The 19,452-nt window shown below is 45.5% G+C and overlaps 1 protein-coding gene across 7 annotated transcripts in view; it reads right to left on the bottom strand.

Annotated features, from left to right (window-relative positions):
* ARHGAP32 (Rho GTPase activating protein 32) overlaps positions 1–19,452 on the bottom strand; it is a 237,929-nt gene that overhangs the window by 145,725 nt on the left and 72,752 nt on the right. The window lies entirely within an intron of this gene.

The raw sequence follows: 19,452 nt of genomic DNA, 5'->3' as shown, positions 1-19,452 counted from the left end.
TTCAGGCAGGCTTTTATTCCCTTAATAGATCACCACTTATGTATTTAGGATAAGCATTTTGATAATCAGCAGTGCAAAGGCATGGGCAAGAAGGGCTGTTTTCTAACCCTGCTGATTTATGCACCACTTGACTGAAACATGCCTGGTGAAAGCCAGTTAATGAAACTCCTTTGCTTCAGATCCAAGAGGTGAAGTTCCGAAACCCCAACATGCTGCTTGACAGTGGGCCAAATCATTTAACTCTGATTTGTTCTCTCCAAGAGGGTTAAGGATGAAGTAATTAACAATGCAGTTAATGGCACGGCTGGGTTAGGAATTACAGCCCGTATCATTTTATTCCCAGCTGTGTGATCATATTTCTGCTCCAATAAAAAACACATCCCTAAGAAAATGAGCCTCAAAACCAAAAGTAACAATGCCCCAGGAAATGCTGCTCACTGTGGGGTCTGTGCGCCATTCCCACTCCCAACATCACCCACTGTCCTCAGGAGGGAAGAAATGCACCTGCCTGGGAAAGCTGCAGAGAACTAGAAAAAAACTGCAGGAAAACACCAGGATTTAGAATACAGAGGTGCAATGTCAGCTCAGAAAGGAGACCCTCACCTTTGCAATAGATGTTTAAAAGTCCTGGCCTCACAGCCTCAGCTCCACCACAGGAAAGGTTTCCCACTTAACTTAAAGCAGAGGAAACCAATTTGATAACTCGGAAACAAGAAATGAACAAAAAAACACCCCAAACCAAAACAACAACAACAACAAAAAAAAAAACTCCAAAGCAACCATCAATTGTTTTAATCAATGTCATGATTTTGAAAAAGGCTCAATGCAGTTTTCCTGAAGATTTCTAGGTGTTGGGGTTTGACCACATTGCAGCTGAATAAAAAGATTCTAAACAAATTATCCCACAGCAAGGTCAGTCTAATTCCCTGAGGTGATGGAATGGAAGGAAGGGTGATGTGATCAAGACCCACCTTCTCCAGCAATTAAAGCAATCAAAGTGCATCCTCATTTAAAGACTTGAAAATAACGGGACTGCATTTACATCTTTATCAGCACTTGGGAGTACAAATGGATTCACTACACAGCTTCTCAGGCTTCTGGCAATTCCTGCCAGATTTCTGCTCTGAAATGTGTTGGCTGCAGCGGTGAGAGTGAGTGCAGAGGATGGTGTGTCCTATTTTAAATAATCCTGGGAATCAGACTCATGTTCAGGGTCTGTACCCGCACACTGGATCAGCACGGATGTCACGGCACCCAGCTCTTTAACACACTCCAATCTATCTACTCACATTATTTCTTTAATCTATGTCTATAAAACTTCCATGATAAACTCTTCACAAGCCCTTCCTACTGAGATCCCAAAATGCAATCCCATTATTCATCCTGTGAAGGTGTTCTGGACTTTTACTACAAATTGGAAAAGCTCCACATGCAAAACTGAGCCTTTAAAACAGTCAATTCTTTGAGCTTTTGCCAGATTCAGAATATTCTACTACTGAGGGAAATTCAAACTTGGTCACAACAACATCACAGAAATACTGGAAATTATAATGAAGATTCTCTCTCTGACACAATTATCAGCACTTGATAACTATCTGTGCACTCTTATTAATTTTTAATAGCCCTTATTTAATTCCATGCCATCTGAGACAGAGAGCAAGGAAGGCTGAAGATGCTGCAGGTAATATTAGTCCTTTATGGATTAAGTTTAGTGGCTTTTTCCTTTCCATCCAGCCTGGGTGGAAAGGAAAATAACTTTGTGAACTTGCAGCAATGAAACGGAGAGGAGCAGGGGCAGAAAGGAGGGAGAGTAGGAAGAAAAGCAGCTTCTGAGCACACTCTCCTTTCTACAATGTTTCCTCTGGGCATGTAAAACCTCAGAGCAACAGCTGGGGAAGGAGCTTTCCTCCCAGCTGGTCTAGGGAAAACTCTGGCCTCACCCCAAGACAAGCCTGGAATATTATCTCCAGATATAACCACACTCACACATTTTTATATCATGTGCATTTTGTATATTTGACATTATTTTAATTTATATAATAAATAAATAGCACAACATATATATGTCTGATTCACCACACATGTCAAGCTGGATTCTTTTCCACAGGAGAGGAAAATACCTCAAATCCCAGGAGCACTTACACAAAACACTGACACATGGATCTTGTAAACACTAAAGGCCAAACCAACTAAAGAACTGCTCTGTAACAGCTCCATTTGGGTATATACATTTGGGGCAGATGTAAATGAGTGAGAAGTCACTACAAAATTTAATCGTAGCCATTAGAATAGAAATATAATTTTATTTAAAATGCCACTTCCTCAACCTCACAGCAGCTCTGCCCTTGCAATGAAATGTGACACTGTTATATTAATAAAAGTTCTGGTAGACAGAGGCCATTAAGCAATTCCCCTGCAGATGAATGAACCCTTCTTCATTGTAAATTGAGAACCAAATGTACTGGAACAAATGTTTACAGGACATTTCACAAAAGGCCCTGCCCACTTTCACACCCACCCTTTGAAGTTCTCTGGTAGGTCAAATTGATTAACTGAGTTAGAACTTATATATTTGTACATGACACAACTGTGTTGAGAGAACACCTCATGTCCTTTTCCTCCTTCTCAAGTCCAGCCAGCTGCTCCCCTTATTGATGGTATTTCTGTGTCATATCAGGAATTGAAACCCTCTGGTGCCTTATCCAAGCATCAAGTCCTGCCTGCTCACACTGAGCTGTGTCACAGGCCAGGAAACACCTACAGGAGATCTGTAGGGTCATTTGTATTAAGTAAACTTTATCTCAAGTAAATGTAAACTTTGTATTAAATAGATGAATATTCAGCCCGATGTCCCTAAACTCTACAGCTACTACCTGTTTATAATACTGTAAATTTTAAATACACCTTTCACTAGATGAGAACCTCCCCTATGGCTTTGAGGGAGTCCCACATCCACAAATCCAACATATTTTCACATTTCTGTTTGCCTAAGAGAAGAAGAATCACAAAAAGGGGAGTTGTGGAAAGAGCTCCTCAAGTTAAACAAGAACAGAACTCTTAAAACATTGTGGGACCCCTACAAGAGTGTTCCCATTACTCAGGTTCTTTGGCACACCCCCAGTGCCACAGCAGAGGAGAAACACAATTGTCATGGCTTTGGTGCAATGTGACACCCCAGTTCATGGCAGGACACAGGATGGTGACAAACTCCTTCCTCAGGTGCTGAAGGTGTGAGAGCCCTGCCAGGCTCAGGTCAGAGAGTCAATTCTCTGCCTGCCCGTCCCAGCTGGACGGGCAATGGACTCCTTAGATTAAATGCCAAATATGATTTGGAGTTCTTCTCCTTGGGGACATCAGGCACTGCAGCTTCTCCTGGCTGCTCCCCCCACCAGTGACTTCTCTTCCCGACCTCCAGCTGAGAGGTCGGAGCCGATGAGAACTGATTTATTGGTTTATTTATTACTTCTATCACACTGTTGTTCTGCCTGGAGATTGCTCCCCCGATGGAAAAGCACAGCTCTGCCCTACAGAACCAACAATTCAAGAGGATTTAGAGCTCTGCAGAAAGTGATGCTTCCCAAGATATAAATTTTACCTCAAAGGCTACAATTTAATTAAGGCCTGTGCTGAGACTAACTGATATTGAAAACCAACGAGCTTCAAACACTGTCTGGTAACATCTCACGTTTGTTTTGTTCAAATGACTTGCACAAAAGGCAAAAATAACCCATCCTAGCCTGGGTGGAGCATCCCTGTCTTTCCAAATGTAACAAGTAGAGTTTTGATCCCATTACTCTCAATCACAGTTTGGAAACATAATCCAGCAGTGAATCAACAGAAAAATACCTTGAAAACTCTGCTTCAGACGGTTTAAAACAAGTCAATCAAGATGTAAAGTGCTGTGGGTGTCACTCTGCAATACATGACAGCAGAATTGAGTCAACTTTTCACATCTCATGAGCCACCCATTGCCACCAGGAAAGGAAGAAAAATTATTAAACATGAACTGATATTTGACCCAACGTTCATCAACACTTGGGCAAGAAGTTGGAATCATGTGAGAAACCCTGATGTATCTTCACTTCTGACCTCAGACTTGTACCACAAGCACACACAAAAATTAGGAAATTACATTAGGGAGATGGGGAAAATACCAAATAGCCCTCTCAGCCTGATTTTCCAAGTAAACTCTGTGTCCATGAAATTAAAACTAATACAGTGGAAAGGAAGAAAATAATCACACAATATGGAAAGCAGAGATAGCTCTGCTCTCAGACAAGCCCCAGGGAAAATGAAAGAAGAGAAGGGAACTGCAGGCTGACAGTGCTGACCTGATGAGGATTTAATTTCGCATGTTTCAAATCAGCTTTGTCAACACCTCCCTGATTACATTATGTCCATCTGTATTATATAAAACAAGATTTCTGAAGTCTGACTCCAGGATCACACAATACGTAGCTGGAAAAGCCTGGCAAGGGCAGCTCCAAGCCCACCTCATAAATAATGCTAAATGGATTGTGCTCAATCCTTGGCCACAGAGCGAGAACCTGGCACAACTAAAGGTTGCTCTGATTGATTGGACAATGTTGAAAGCTGTAATTGCTGCTTTTGATGGAAGTTCATCATAGGAGAGCCAAAATCCAACTAGCTGGGAAGGCACTGCACAAGGAAAATCAGAAGAGTAACAGTATATTACAATAAGAGGATATCTAAAAATCACTGGAATGAAATGTCATTTCAATACAAGCACAGAGCAAACTGGATTCCTCTGCACTCTGGGTGCTCCAGGGCTACTCATGATGCATTTATTTATTTATTGCCTGGTTCTGAGTGTGAGGATCTCAGAACAGTAACTGTGGGCAGCTGGAGTAAAAAAAAAAAATTAAAACAAGCTCACTGTGCTGTGGAGCTCTTTAGTTCATGTGCCCTTGTCATGGAATGTAGGCTTCCCTGGCAGATCTATCCATGTGCCCAAATAAAGGAGGCTGGGAAACTCTAAACCAAGGGAACAGAAGTCCAAGCAGGATCAGCACTGTTACAATGAAATTCTATTTTACTGGTTGTGATGGCTTTCAAAAATTAACCATGTTAGTTACAGCCACAAAGGTAGTTTTAAAATACTTTAAATACCAAATGTTCTGTTTTTCTCAATGTTCAAATTACAAATCCATGGCATACCTATGCCCAGGGAGCCTGAGATCACCAGTGCAATAGGGTGGTGCGGAAGGGCTCATGGGATCCCCAATACCAATCACTGACATTCAGCTACAGAAGGCAACTGGTCACCACAAACCACCTCACACAAACTTGTAGTTCTGGGGTTTCTATTCCTACAAAGATTATTTTTTTAAAGAAAATAATCACTTCCCATTTGATGTCCATCTCTACCTGTGAAATGAGATTCTCAGCTGCCTGAAATCTTTTTCTCTAAGGAAGGAAAAGAAATGTGGGGGTTTGAATTTTTTTTTTATTAACTTCTCTTCTTAGATGAAGAATATTTGAAGTTAGAAAAACTTTAAAAAAATTAAATATAGGAAGTTTTAAATAAAGATCTCTTTGCAATCAGCACTATCACTTGATTAATTTTTAAAATGCCAGAGTGGACATGACAACCCTTCCACTGTGTATGTTCTTCTGCAGAGGGAGGCAGACAAGGCCAGTGGCACTGCAGAGATTAATTAACATATTGGTTTCCTGCCCTGCTCCAGCTCTCTGGCCACGCTTAAATATAAGCTCCAATATAGTCAGACAATTATCTTTGCTCAAGGGCTTTACCGTGGTTTCAGACTTCCAAATTGTCTTGTTTATTCATTTACAGGAGCATTTAAACCACGTTTTCAGAGCTCTCAAAGAAAAGTTGCACAAACAAGACCAGATTACCTGAAATTTAAAACCTGTGGGCAAAAGGGCAAGTCTGGGCAGGGCAGTTCCCCTTTTAGCAAAAAAAGGCATCTCCAGGTACCACAGGCAGCCTCTCTCACCTTGGGAATCAGCTTTTTATTCCCAACTGACTTCTTGGTGTCCCTGACACTGAGCATCTCCCAAGCCCTCCTAACCCTCACTGCATAAACAAAGCCCCCAAGCCCAGGGGGGAACACGTCTTTAACCTGAAAAAGGATAGCTTTAGATCAGATATTTGGAAGTAGTTCTTTTCTTTGAGGCTTACACTGGCACAGGGTGCCCAGAGCAGCTGTGGCTGCCCCTGAACCCCTGGCAGTGCCCAAGGCTGGAGGGGGCTTGGAGCACCCTGGAACAGTGGAAGATGTCCCTGTCCATGCAGGGGTGGGATGAGATGGGCTTTGAGGTCCCTTCCCACCCAAATCAGCCCAGGATTCTGTGATTCCAGAGCTTGAGGACACTGCCTATGCTCTCACATAGTCACAGGGTTGTCCCAGCAGGACCTTGGCACTACTGGGTGGGTTCCAAGGTACCAAACAACTGAACATTTCTCCCATCCATCAAGGAAAGGAAGGAGGATGGAAGAGGAGAAGCCAACGCTGTACTATAAACAAACCTTCTGACTGTTTCCTTTCCTCCAAGCACAGTTCTGTAGGTACACAGTAAAATCAACCCCAAACCACCTTCAGTAAATCTCTAAATCTGAAAGCAGAAAAAAGCAACGGACTCACTTTCATCTGTCCTACCCTTCCACCATGCTTTGGCAGCCTCTTGTCTCACCTGGTTGTGTTTTATGTCTCAGCTCAGTACCATCCATCTCCAAGCACATAAGTGAGTACAGAGAGATGCACTCCATGTTCTGGAAGGGACTGGAACATGGAACTAAGAGCTTTGTGCAACCGGGCTGTAAGAATCTGCATACAGGTTTTGCATAACTGGCATTTCTTTAAGAACTTCACGAAAAGATGAAGTTATTGGAATATTTGGCTTTTGCAAGCTCAGAGACATGTTCTTAGTTATTAAAAAGTTTTATAAAAATAATCAGAGAATCCTCATGCTTTTGCATACTTATTACTGAATAAACCAGCTCTTTTATTTGGCAACACATAAAAGATGGTATTTTAGTAGGTGCTCAGCATTTTCTTTCAGAAGAACACAGTGACAGTCAATAAAAAAATTCCTCAGGAATAGGTTTCTCTCATTACTTTGCCCAGGATGAGAAAAATAATTAGGAAATCACTGAACAATCAGAATCTCTGAGCCCTGGCTTGGATTTCTTTTGTTTGACTCAGGAACAAGTATAAAAGTAATAAAAAAAATACCTCTAGGGAAAAGGGCATGAACTTCATATTTACCATCAATAAACTGCTACAAGCAACTCTAAAGTTGGAACACAGAAGGGAGATGGGAAAAGATGCTGCTTCTGTCCTCCTGCTCTGCCAAGGAGTCTGAACTTGGGCACGTCAGCAAAGGTTGCTTGTGGGGCAGTGCCATGTCCTGCCTTGGGGCCTTTCCCACTCCTACTGGCTATGGGATGATCCACATCCCACAGCAGGGCTCAGCCTCGCTGTCTGCCCTCACCCAAGTGACACCAACAGGGACCTCTGACCAGGCTCTCAGTCAGAAGCTGTTCCCTGCACTTCCTCTGCAATCTCCTCTTTGTTTGTTTTGGTAAAACCAAGCTCTCTCCCAGCCAGCCCTTCTCCAATGCCCAGCTGTTCTGCCCCTGGCTGGACCCTTCAGACCTCACCATCACACAAAGCAGAACACCTGCTCCCAGCTGATTCAAATGCAGCACACATTAAGGGAGACCCCATATTGTACAGAATGACCTAAACCTAATCCAGGACATGCATCTGGGCTCATCTGGGGTTTCTTTGTAGTTCAGTCCCAATGCAAAGCCATACAAATTTACTCTTCGCTCATAGAAGCACATGCCGGAAAATGATGTTTTCAGCACATTGAATGATCAAGAGCAATCACTTCATCAGTTACAATCAGCCCCATGTGTTGCTAAATGACAACTGCTCATAACACAAAACAGTGTTCAGAACCTGCCCAGTCAGACAGCTGCTGAGCAGGGAAAACTTTCTCCAACTAAAACATTTATATGGAGCCTGACACCTACCCAGAGCTACACTTTCTATCCATCCCACACCTTCTATCCATCCAATACATCTGAACTGCCTGTGTACGTGGTTATGGGGCACTCTGGTTAATCCAGGGGAAAAAATCCACCCCAAGCATGCTCACTAATGAATTCTTACAAGGAAATGAATGGAAATGAACTCTGGGATACCAGAACCTGAATAGCTGAACAAATAATAAAAGATAAGCATAAGCAAATAAATAAAGAGTAGCTCAATTACTCTGACTTAAATAAATAGTCTTAAATGATGGGTGGTCCTTGCACCATATTTACAACAGCCCTCCTCCTACCCTCCTATTATTACTGCACTTCAGTGGTATCAAAAGCAAACAGGAGGCTGCTCAGTCCTCTCTCCATCTAGAAATCACTACTTATATATTTCACTATTACTGTTCCTATTAGATAGCTCCTGACCAGATAAATGGAATTAAATGGAGGCCTCCAACTGCAGCAAGTCATCATCAGGGACAGATTTAAGCAGGTGGGGGTCACACGGGCAGGGAATGTGCAAAGCCACACGGTAATTAATTCTCGACAGCACAGCCGTGAATCCAAACAATTCATGATTCCCTGGGCTCCCAGAGCACTGGGACAGACCTGCCCTGCCACCCCCCTGCACAGACGTTTCTGATGCAGGGAATGGGAAGACGGAAGTGGGAGGGGTGCAGAAGACACAGGGGGACAAGGAGAAGCAGTGCCTGAGAGCCACAGACCTTCAGGGGCACAGCGGTCAAACCCTCTTGCGGTGTCTCTGAGAACATTTCCCTTCAGTGACAACACACCCAGCACTGATGAAGTCTTTAACAACCAGGAACACATTGACTTTGGCTTTTGGAATAATTAACAATTGTTAATGAGCACTTTCAGTGAATAATAAAACCCCCAATAACCAGGAAAGAGCTCCTCACTCTCCCTTGCCTGGCTCTCAAGGGTCCAGCTGCAGCCACTAGTGTCCCTCTTCCCCTCAACACCCACAGGCAGTGTGGGACAAAGGCAGCCAAGCTGGCACACACGGCTGCTCTCAATGGAAACCCTGCTGCTTGGTTTCCTGCTGCCTCACAGATGAATACAGAAAGAATAATTAGTCAAGCCTTCAGACTAATTTAGATGTATTTTTCTTTTTGGAGGGGAGACTGAGAAATGGTACATCATAAACCCAAACCTTAACTCTAAAGCTGCTCAGAGGAGCACAACACTGAAACACCAGGTGTAACCTGTATTACACGGACTTCTGATAATAAACAGTGACTCCAGTTATGCTGAAAGCTGTACTTGGATACGCCAGGAGACCATAAAACATCAATGCAAGGACTGCCTACATCGAAGCAGACAAGAGGTATGTACAGTATCTCCACCCATTTCCAAAAATCAAAGTAACTGACAGCTCATGTAAGGTGTCCAGTGTTTCTGAGGAAGACTGGCCCTAAAGTAGGAAATAACTTCCACTTCTCAGTCCATCACATAAGGAGTTATCAAATATCTTATCAGGGCCTGGAGGAAGAAGAATCGAGGCTCAAGGAGAACAATGTCCCCCAATGCAGGGGATCACACCTCGCTCTCTCCCACTCCTTGCCATGAGATGCTGTATCCTGATGGAGCAAAGACAAGAGCCAGCCCAGCTCCCAGCAGGCAATCAGGGCACTCTCCTGAGGCTCTCTCAGAGAAGGCTCAGGAGTGGAGCTCTGCCCTTTCCCAACCTGTGCCTCTGAGCATGGAGAGTTTATGCAACGCCTCCTCTTCACTCATTACTTTACTAATTCCTTCCAAAGAGGAGAAAATGAGAAGAGAAAGCAGCACAATACGCACAGAAGGATGGACCAGGATCACTGAGCAGGGAAACTCTGGGCTGCAGAGAGCAGCATCCCCAAAGAGCTCAGAGCCAGCACCTCCAGCAGGCTCCAGGGACACAGCCTGGCAGTGTTCCTGCAGGGAGCAGCTCCCACCTCCACCTGATGCCCAGCAGAGGGGCTTGCCCATCTCTACAGACTCTGCAGGAAAAGGGAACCCATTCCACACAGGGCTGGCATTGTGCTGGGCCAGGAGAGCTGCCAGGCCCCAGGAGCTGCTGTGGGCTGATCAGAGCTCCAGGGTGGGGACCCTGGTGCAGCCACAGCAGCACTTTGGGTCACCTGCACAGCTGTGGCTGCACAGAGAGGCCATGAGGGACATCATCACCTCAGGGACCTCCTTCTGACCCGGGCCACCTCCTGCCCCATGAGCCCTAAAGAATCCTTGGCACCTCAGAGAATCCCAGAAGGTCTGGGCTGGGGGAAGCTTTAAGGATCATGTAATTCCAGCCCCCTGGCACAAGCAGGATGCCACTCACTAGATCCAGCTGCTAAACCAGATTCAGGATCCTGCCCTGCTCTCAGCCTGTGTCTCCTCCTACTAACTGAGAATCTGGACATTTATCTTTGCTTTGCCAATGCTGGAGCTGGAGCTCCATGCCCAATGGAGGGCCATTCAGTGCCTCATCATGCAATATCTCCCTAATCCCCTGGAAATGCCAGAGATCAGGAAAAAGGAACACTTTTGTTGGTTGTTGTTATTTCTAATTAACTGGGGGGGGAAGCATCTGAAACACAAACACTTCCGGTAAAAAATGAGAGGTCACATTTGTGGTTTAATTTTAAAAGCAAACTATAAACAACAAAATGTAAGAATTACAGAAAAAACCTGTGCCTGAGAACAAGGCATTTTAAATCCGGGGGAAATGCAACCTTTTAAAACAAAACATTTTAATTGTACTGCTTCAAAATTTTGTGAGCTTATGGAACCTCTTTAATTTTATATCAGGGCAGACATGAAAGTCTCTGAAATACCAACCCAGTTTCAAAGGCAGAAGGAAGGAGGGGTAAAGAAAGAGGAAAACAGTGAACTATAACACTCATAGTCAAGACTGAAAAGATACTCAAAGAACAGAGACCCTCTCTAATACATTATAGGGGATGAAAAATATGAATTGCCTAAGCAGATGCCAGCAGTGCAATGCATGGAAAATCAAAAGCAAACAAGGTTTTCCTGAGCCCTTGACTCCAGGAGAATGTGTCTGCATCCACCAGCTGCCTCCATGCAAGGATAATGAACAATTTCAAAATGTGAACATCACAGGAATAAGAGGTCCCTGAGCACAGGACAAATCCTGCCACTAGAACATGCCTCACTCACCCTGATCACAGAGGGCACCATGGGAGCAGCACTGCAGGAGTGCTTGGATGGAGTGCTGGCACACTGGACGTAGGAGGAAAGCAGACAGGGACGTGACAACTGAGTCAGACCTCCAGAAAGCAAAGCTCACAAAGGACTGGTGAGCTGTGCAATGACTCAGCAGGAAGAAAAAAAAATAGCAGCTGATAGGCAAGTCTTTTCAGTAAGGACAGGTACCATAAAAAAGTAAGTAAAGTAATAAAGAGACAGAAGCAGAGTTCCCAGGCTGGAACCCTGCCTGTGTGCACGGAGCTGTCTCTGCTGCTCGTCCATTCCAATCCCCTCCCAGCACACCTGAGCAGGCAGAGGAGCAGGAAAGCCTGGCTTTAACCCCTGCTGCCTCCCAGCACCTGCCAGGCTCACTGCAAAGGTGATTTTCTTGGTGAGCCACGTGAGAGGAAGCTACAGCCCGGCCACAAGTCAGGAAAGCACAGAGCAGACAGAATGCCAGCCTGGGGAAGCCAGGGAAAGGAGCAGGAGTGTGGCAAAGCGGGAGAGTCAGCCTGCTGCCCTGCCAGGCCCAGGAAGGTGACAGAGCATCACTGCACCTCCTCGGCTGTCCTCCTGAGCATGAAATCCCACCTCCTGCTTCTCCTGCATAACTTTCCAGGAGGGCTCTGCCATGACTGTTGAGGCTCAACAGATCCTCCTGGAATGGGAGGATTAAATGTAATCTGTAAAATAAAGATAACGTGCTCCAACCAGATGGATGAGCAAGACAAGCTGTGCAGATTTCACTGCTCAGTTTGAACATATTCTCACTCACACTCTCCTTTGCAAACCTTTATGCAAATAGCTTTTCAAGAACATTTAATCCTCCACCCTCCCAAATTACCACAGCAGCATCCCTGTCCCTTCAGTCTGGAGCCCAGAGAGACCCTAAGGCACTGGGCATCTGCCTGGCCCGAGCCAGGTGACATTCAGTGACATTTGAGCAGATGCTCATGTGCTCTGCAAGGCAGGAGCAGAAAGGAGCTGGATCAGGTAACTGCAATTCCTTTCCATCACTGCTCCCTGGCAAACCCAAGCCCTTGAAAAGCACTTTGTCTTATCTCTGCCTTTAGAATCTCACCTGGCCTGCTTCCACTGGTGTCAATTCTGCATCTCTGCCACCACTCTGCTTCTGCACCAGGGTAATAAAAGAGGAGGAGATGCCAACAGCTGCTCTGTACAGCAGAATAACTGTATAATTGTATTGGCTGGAGCAGAGAACTATAAAATCAGAGGGAAGGGGAGAAAAAGGCAGCTGAAAGTAGGAATGACACTCTAAACGTTCTCCTTTGCCACCAGACCATCCCTGACAGCCAACACAAGCTGTGAAAACTACTGAGAAAATTAACCCCTTCAGGGAAGCTGGGGCTTCATGACTGGCACACAGAATTATGTGTGTTAGAAGAGCTGGCAGTGAGAGATCAAGGGGGACCCTGGCCTGCTATATCACAACCAGTTACAGTTAAAAACAGGAAGCCTGGGTGAGGACAATCACAACATCTGCAACATCCTCCTAACACCTGTGTCAACATCCAGCCCCTCCAGGCCCTCAGGCACAGCTCAGGGGACTCAGGGGTTGGGATGAACAAGGACAATCCTGCTGAAAATACAACCCACCTTTCAACCCTCTTTCAAAAGAGCAACAGGAATAAAATAAAAATTTTCCCTGAAGTAATTTTTCTACTTGAGCCATGCAGCTCTTCACAATTAAGTCAAAATGTTCCTGTAAAACAGCTATTTTTGTTACTCCTTCTTTAAAAGTGGTGTAAATAATGCACAAGAAGACTCAGCATTGCCTTAGTCAGTGAAGTCTGGAATAAAACCCAAGAGTGCCAGCTGCTGTCTGTCCTCCATAAAAGCCTTCTCTCCATAAAACATGACCATGGACACTTTTTTAAACCATGCTGACAACCTGTTTGCACACAAACACTGAGGAACAACACTCCCCCTCCCAGGAACTCCCAAAACGCTGTGCTTTGAGGGAAGGAGTAGCTGGTAAGGGCTAAGGAAGCATAAGGTACATTAATTGTTTATTTTCAGCATGACTAAGGTAACACTTCATTCCAGTTGCATCACAGTAGAGGCTGGAATATTTCACTGCAACCTTCAATTGGACTGACTCATGCTGTCAGTAATAAAATACCCTTTTGGGTAAACAAATAAATAGACAAATGATTTGGTTAAGTACCTACCACTGAAAGCACACTGTCCATTATTTTGAAGGCATTCAGAAAGGTTGCAGGTGTGATGAGCTAGAGCAAGTGATGAAGGGATTTACAGCTTTGTCATTTTTACAAGGAGAAACAAAAAAACAACAAAAAAAAGAAAGTGTGGAGCAACTTTTGAAAACATTTGTCTCAAGCACCCAAAGGGTCGTCTGGAAAATGAAAGCATTTCTATTCCACTGGCACTTGTGCAGTGCAGCAGGATAATGAAGTGACTGGGCTATTGCCCTTCCCAAAGCAATGAGATCTTGCTGAAAGCAGCACACATTAATCTCAGTGCCCAGGGAAAGGGCACTAAACAGTGCTCTGCCAGCCTCTTACCCTCTCTCAGTAACCAGGATCATTTTAGAACTGACACCTGCAACAGAGACTTTTTAGTACATAATGAGTAACTCGGCAAAAAGGGAAGACTGTGAGAGAATGGGTAAAATTATAGTGAACAAAGGAGTAAAATTACAAGATATAATGCAGCCTCAGTGAAGAGGGCAGCCTGACAGCAGCACTTCCAAAGACTCCTGGTGAGGATGTGGCTTACAGAGCTATGGAACAGGCAAGGAACCATCCTGGAAAAGCACCTGTTGTTCCTTGCACCCACATTACCCCCACGCTGTCAGGACGCTCAGAAAAGACAGTTCCTCTTGTCATCAGGGCAGGGCAAAGTCCAGTGCAACAAAAATGAGCCTGATCCCTAAATCTGTTTGCCAAAGAGGACTGGGATTTCCTCCGGCCATGATGCGGGCGTTAGAAATCTGACTGATCCAGGAGCAGAGTCCCTCTCAGGTCATGGGAAGGTTCATTCCCGTGCCAGGCTCCTTTCCCTGCTCTCCTCAGAAAGGGCTGGTGCCTTCCCACAGGGATGTTACTCGGTGATCGGTCTCTCCCTTTCTGTTTCTAGGTAGCTCACAGAGCAAGACTCTATTCCATGTGACAGCCCAAGCCACAGCTCCTTCTCCCCTCTGAGGTTTTTCATTCCCAGAGACAAACGAGCAGACTTGAAATGTTCTCTGCAAACTTTGTGCAAAAATCAGGGGTGGGTTTTTAAAAATATTTTTTCCTTATTTGGAAAAACATTTCATAAACCATGGAGACAAAAATATGGGTTGGGTTGGGAGGGAGCTTAAAGATCACCCAGTACCAACCCCTGCCACAGACAGGGACACCTTCCACTATCCCAGGCTGCTCCAAGCCCTGACCTTGGGCACTGCCAGGGATCCAGGGGCAGCCACAGCTTCTCTGGGCACCCTGTGCCAGGGCCTGCCCACCCTCACAGGGAAGAATTTCTCCTCAATTTCCCATTCAACCCTGCCCTCTGGGGCAGTGGGAAGCCATTCCCTTTTCTCCTGGCACTTCAGGATCTTCAATTTAACTATCTCTAAGCTATCTAAGTGACCTCTTCAAGCTTGCTCTGTTTTATTTTTCAAGCAGTAACTGAACAGGCAACACAACCCAGACCCGATGCCTCCTATTATGTCATGGAAAACCCATAGGAGAGAGCATGGTTAATGAAAAAGACAAACCTTTCTGTTCCTGAATGGAGACTGAAATCCTTTTGTATTGCCATTATATGATTAAAGCCTTCAACACACTTGTTTTATCATAAATGCAGCAGTAATTAAATATATTCTCTAAAATAACATGATTTTATTTTCCCTTGCAAGCAGATTTAGTGCACAGCTAGAACAGAAGATGTGCTGCCACACAAAATGTGGCTGCACGTGAAGCTTCCTGTTAGACCACACTCACACCATGCCAACACTTCCCACTTTCCCAGCTCCCACAAACAGCCAGCACCAACCCTTTCACACAAAGCAACACAGCAGGAATAGTGACAGAAAACAGGGAACCAGCCCCTTTCTCAGATCTGACATCTGTTTTCCCCTGATATGGTTCCACACACTCATTACTGCACAGAGAGCCAGGCAGGGTCAATTCACTTCTGTAAGCACACTCAGGTTGCAAAAAGCATTATTTTTATGAAGTTCTGAGGCTCATGACAGTGGCAAAAGGTATCCCTTGGTTGCTTGTTTTTCCTTCCAGTTCTGTTGACACAGAAAGTGTCAAACATCAGTGGGTGCTGTTTCTCTGATTTACTGACTTAGGGGAGTGTTTTAGGATAGCTGGGAAAGGATATTTGAGAGACAAGGCATCAGTAGCCTTATAAATGTTTTATTTATGGCACCAGCAAAAGCAAGAGTATTTCACACCATGAGAGTACACACCTGGACATGTTCTCATGTACGCATTGGCTGCTGGCTTCCTTTGAATTCCTTATTTCTCCAAAGAGAGCTGTATCCCAATTTTTAAGAAATACACGTGGCAAAGGTAAAATCAAGTGTGGGCAAACAACAGTATCCAGAAGGATCTGCAGTTTCTGTTTCAATATTCCCCTCTCTAACTGTGCTGAACACACCAAAGCTTCTTCCCAAACCAGTATTTCCTGTTGTTCCCTGTGCTGCACAGGTGACTGAGCTTCCTGCTGATTAGCACTTTCAGAACCTGATGGATGATGATAAAACACCTTTAAAGCCCCAGCTGCTACAGGAATCTCAATACTCTGGCCAGAGCCTCCCACACATGACTTGGCAGCCAAAGGGGCTGGAGCACAGAGAGCTCAGAAGGTGACACCTCCAAAGTCCATCCAACACCACAGCATCCATTTCATCCATAACTGCACAACTCCCTTCTACCATGAAGCAGCAGTCTGAGGTTATTTCCTATGAGCCTTCCTTTTCCTTGCACCCAGACTCTGCTTTGTCCTTAGCAGGCTCCAAGGAAATTTCTGTGTCTGCACAAGAGAGAATGGGCCAAAACCCTTACCTTCTGTTCTTTTATGAGCTACTGGGAATTTGTCAAAAATGTTTCCTAAGCAGAGGTTCATCCTGATTCAGAAAGGGGCCAGATACTAATTAAACATCCTGTGTGTGCAGCAGCAAGGGTTGTACATCTCAGTGGTGTCTGTTTCCAATGCCATATCCAATGTCTATTCCTTGTTAGCTGTAATCAGATCCAAACTCTCATTTACAAAGTCTGCATCAGGCAGAGCAGCACCTTTTCTCCCAGTGTCACTGTGGAGCTTGTGAAATATGTTACACTCTCCAAAGTCAAGGTATTTCACTTATGTCAACAGGATACACAAAAATAATCAAAAAGTACAGATCCAAGTTGCTGTCATTTCCCTGTGGGAGGCACAGAATAACTCCACAAGGCAGGGAACATTATTCAGGCAGGGAACGTTATCCCAGTGCTTCTTCCAGTACCTGAACCTCCCCCTTGACCCAGGCAGAAGGAAGATGAGGTTACCTGCTGGTCCTCTGCAAACATTTATAAAGCCCTACACAGTGCAGGAGATGCTGCCACAGAACCTCACTAATCTGTGTGAAGCTGTACTTGAAATCCCAGATCTTCAAAGAAAACAACAAGTGTGTGCACATTTACCAACATGCATGCAGAAAAAATGTCCTGCTGCTGGTTTTCAAGGAGCTGAGGAGAAATGGGGAAATATTTTTACTGCCAGACCAACCCCCAGGACTTACAAGACCTGTACAAATGTCCTTGGGACTGGCCATGACCTTGAATTATAAGCATATTAAAACATTGTTAGAATTTCTCACCATTTCACTGCAAGTCTCTCAGTATTTCATATTTTCAAACCTCCAGTCATGGAGTCAAACAGTGATGAAATATTATCAGTTTTCAGTATAATTATTAAATTATCTTGTGGAGGACAGGTGAACAACATGACCCGTCTTGTACATAAAAACCCAAACTAGAGAGCAAATAAAATTATGATGAAAGCACACCTTGAAAGGCATAATTTTTAAAGTCAGACTTGTGATTTCCAGAAACTTGATTAGTGTTTTTTAAATGCTGGAGGGATCACTCCTACCATGGATGAAAAGTCACTGCAAAAGGTGAGCATTTCTTTTAAGTGTGTCCTTGGGTGCAGAAATGAGTCCTTGGGTGCAGAAATGAAGTGTTCTGCTCCCTCTGCTCAGGCTCAGGGCAGGGAGTCAGTGCTGGACCACAGCGACCCTTTGCTCCTCTCCCCCTGAGGTGGCCACGGACCCTAGGCAGAGGAAATTCAACACCAATGGACAGAGGAAAAGCCTAAACCCTCCCTGGGAGATGACGGGAACATGTTTTAATCAAACAAATTTCAGGCACGAGCGCAAACTTATAAAAGGTCAGTTCACTGCACTAGAAAAACCAAACAAGAACATGAAGGAGAAATCCATACTGCTTCCACTCATGGACTTGTTTTCCATTTTGGAAGGGAAGGGGGAAGGAAGGGGAGAAGGTGCATTATATGCAACTGCATTTTATCTTTTTCACTCTACTCTTGTGTACACGTCTTTTTAGTAATTTTGAGTCCATTCCAAAGGTACTGCATTCTAACAACACTGCATGGCAGCTCTGAGACAGGCCCTCTCTCTCACCCAGCTTTATCTCATTCCTTGATCTAACAGCTGCTCCAAAAGCCAGTCAGATCTGCCAATGCAGCACTTGTGAAGGAAGAATAGAAAATACATGATTACCTCATATCACTCCAGATACTTTTTCTCTTCTGGTGCTTGGCTGTGCTATTTGCTAGGAGAATTAACCCCACTGTACACAGATACAAGGACTGAACACAAAGAAAACAAATAACTGAAAATACACTGGAATTTTCTGTTGTTAATTTCTGCCATGATGGTTTATAAAGTGTGAAGAGCAGAGTTCACAGGGTGTGAGGAGGTGATTTTATAAGGCATGAAGAGAGTCAAATAAAAACCTGAGAAATAGTTTACCAAGTCAGCTTGAACTTTTCCCCTTTCAGTAATGTTTTTCCAGCAATTTGCCATCACGGCTAGGTGGTGTTAGCACCCAAGTACATAATTTTTAACACTCTTCCTACTGCTCAAAGGAGCAGAAAGTGCTGCCAAGGCCCAGGAGGAGGTTCCCACCCCATGAACCAGCAGGGTGTACTTTCACCATTGTTCTAAAGCCACTGAAATCTGCAATTATAGAGCATTCCTCATGTGTCATTAAACCTGTCTCCACAGAATCCAGAGGAAAAGTGCGTGGTAAAATCCCTAAGTGGTACCACACTCTCTCAAAGGGCTGTGCTCCAGGAGGCCGGAGTTGCTCTGAAGCACATTGGTGCTAGAGATCACAGGGAGCAGAGCCCCTGATAACCCGTGGAACAGTTCATTCTGCACAAATACACTCCTTTTTGGGTCCTCTGGCTGCAAATTAACCCATCCGGGCTTTCTGAACCCACACAAAACTCATCTTCACAGCAGCAGATTTAAAGCCCTTCCCTCGAGCCCTGCAAGCCAAGCCCCCAGTGAGCCCTCAGTGCCCGAAGCCGATGGAGCTCAGGGCCCAGAGCTGCAGGGCTCTGTGCTGGCAGGGCCCTGTGCTGGCAGGGCTCTGTGCTGCAGGGCCCAGTGCTGCAGGGCTCTGTGCTGGCAGGGCTCTGTGCTGGCAGGGCTCTGTGCTGCAGGGCTCTGTGCTGGCAGGGCTCTGTGCTGGCAGGGCTCTGTGCTGGCAGGGCCCAGAGCTGCAGGGCTCTGTGCTGGCAGGGCCCTGTGCTGGCAGGGCTCTGTGCTGCAGGGCCCAGTGCTGCAGGGCTCTGTGCTGCAGGGCTCTGTGCTGGCAGGGCTCTGTGCTGCAGGGCTCTGTGCTGGCAGGGCCCAGAGCTGCAGGGCTCTGTGCTGGCAGGGCTCTGTGCTGGCAGGGCCCAGTGCTGCAGGGCCCAGAGCTGCAGGGCTGAGTGCTGGCAAGGCTCTGAGCTGGCAGGGCCCAGAGCTGCAGGGCTCTGTGCTGCAGGGCTCTGTGCTGGCAGGGCTCTGTGCTGCAGGGCCCAGTGCTGCAGGGCTCTGTGCTGCAGGGCCCAGAGCTGCAGGGCTCTGTGCTGCAGGGCTGAGTGCTGGCAGGGCTCTGTGCTGGCAGGGCTTTGTGCTGGCAGGGCCCAGTGCTGCAGGGCTCTGTGCTGCAGGG

The sequence above is a fragment of the Passer domesticus genome, chromosome 23 (assembly GCF_036417665.1).
Source record: "Passer domesticus isolate bPasDom1 chromosome 23, bPasDom1.hap1, whole genome shotgun sequence".
In the NCBI taxonomy this organism is placed as follows: Eukaryota; Metazoa; Chordata; class Aves; order Passeriformes; family Passeridae; genus Passer; species Passer domesticus.
This window is presented reverse-complemented; position numbering and strand designations above follow the sequence as displayed.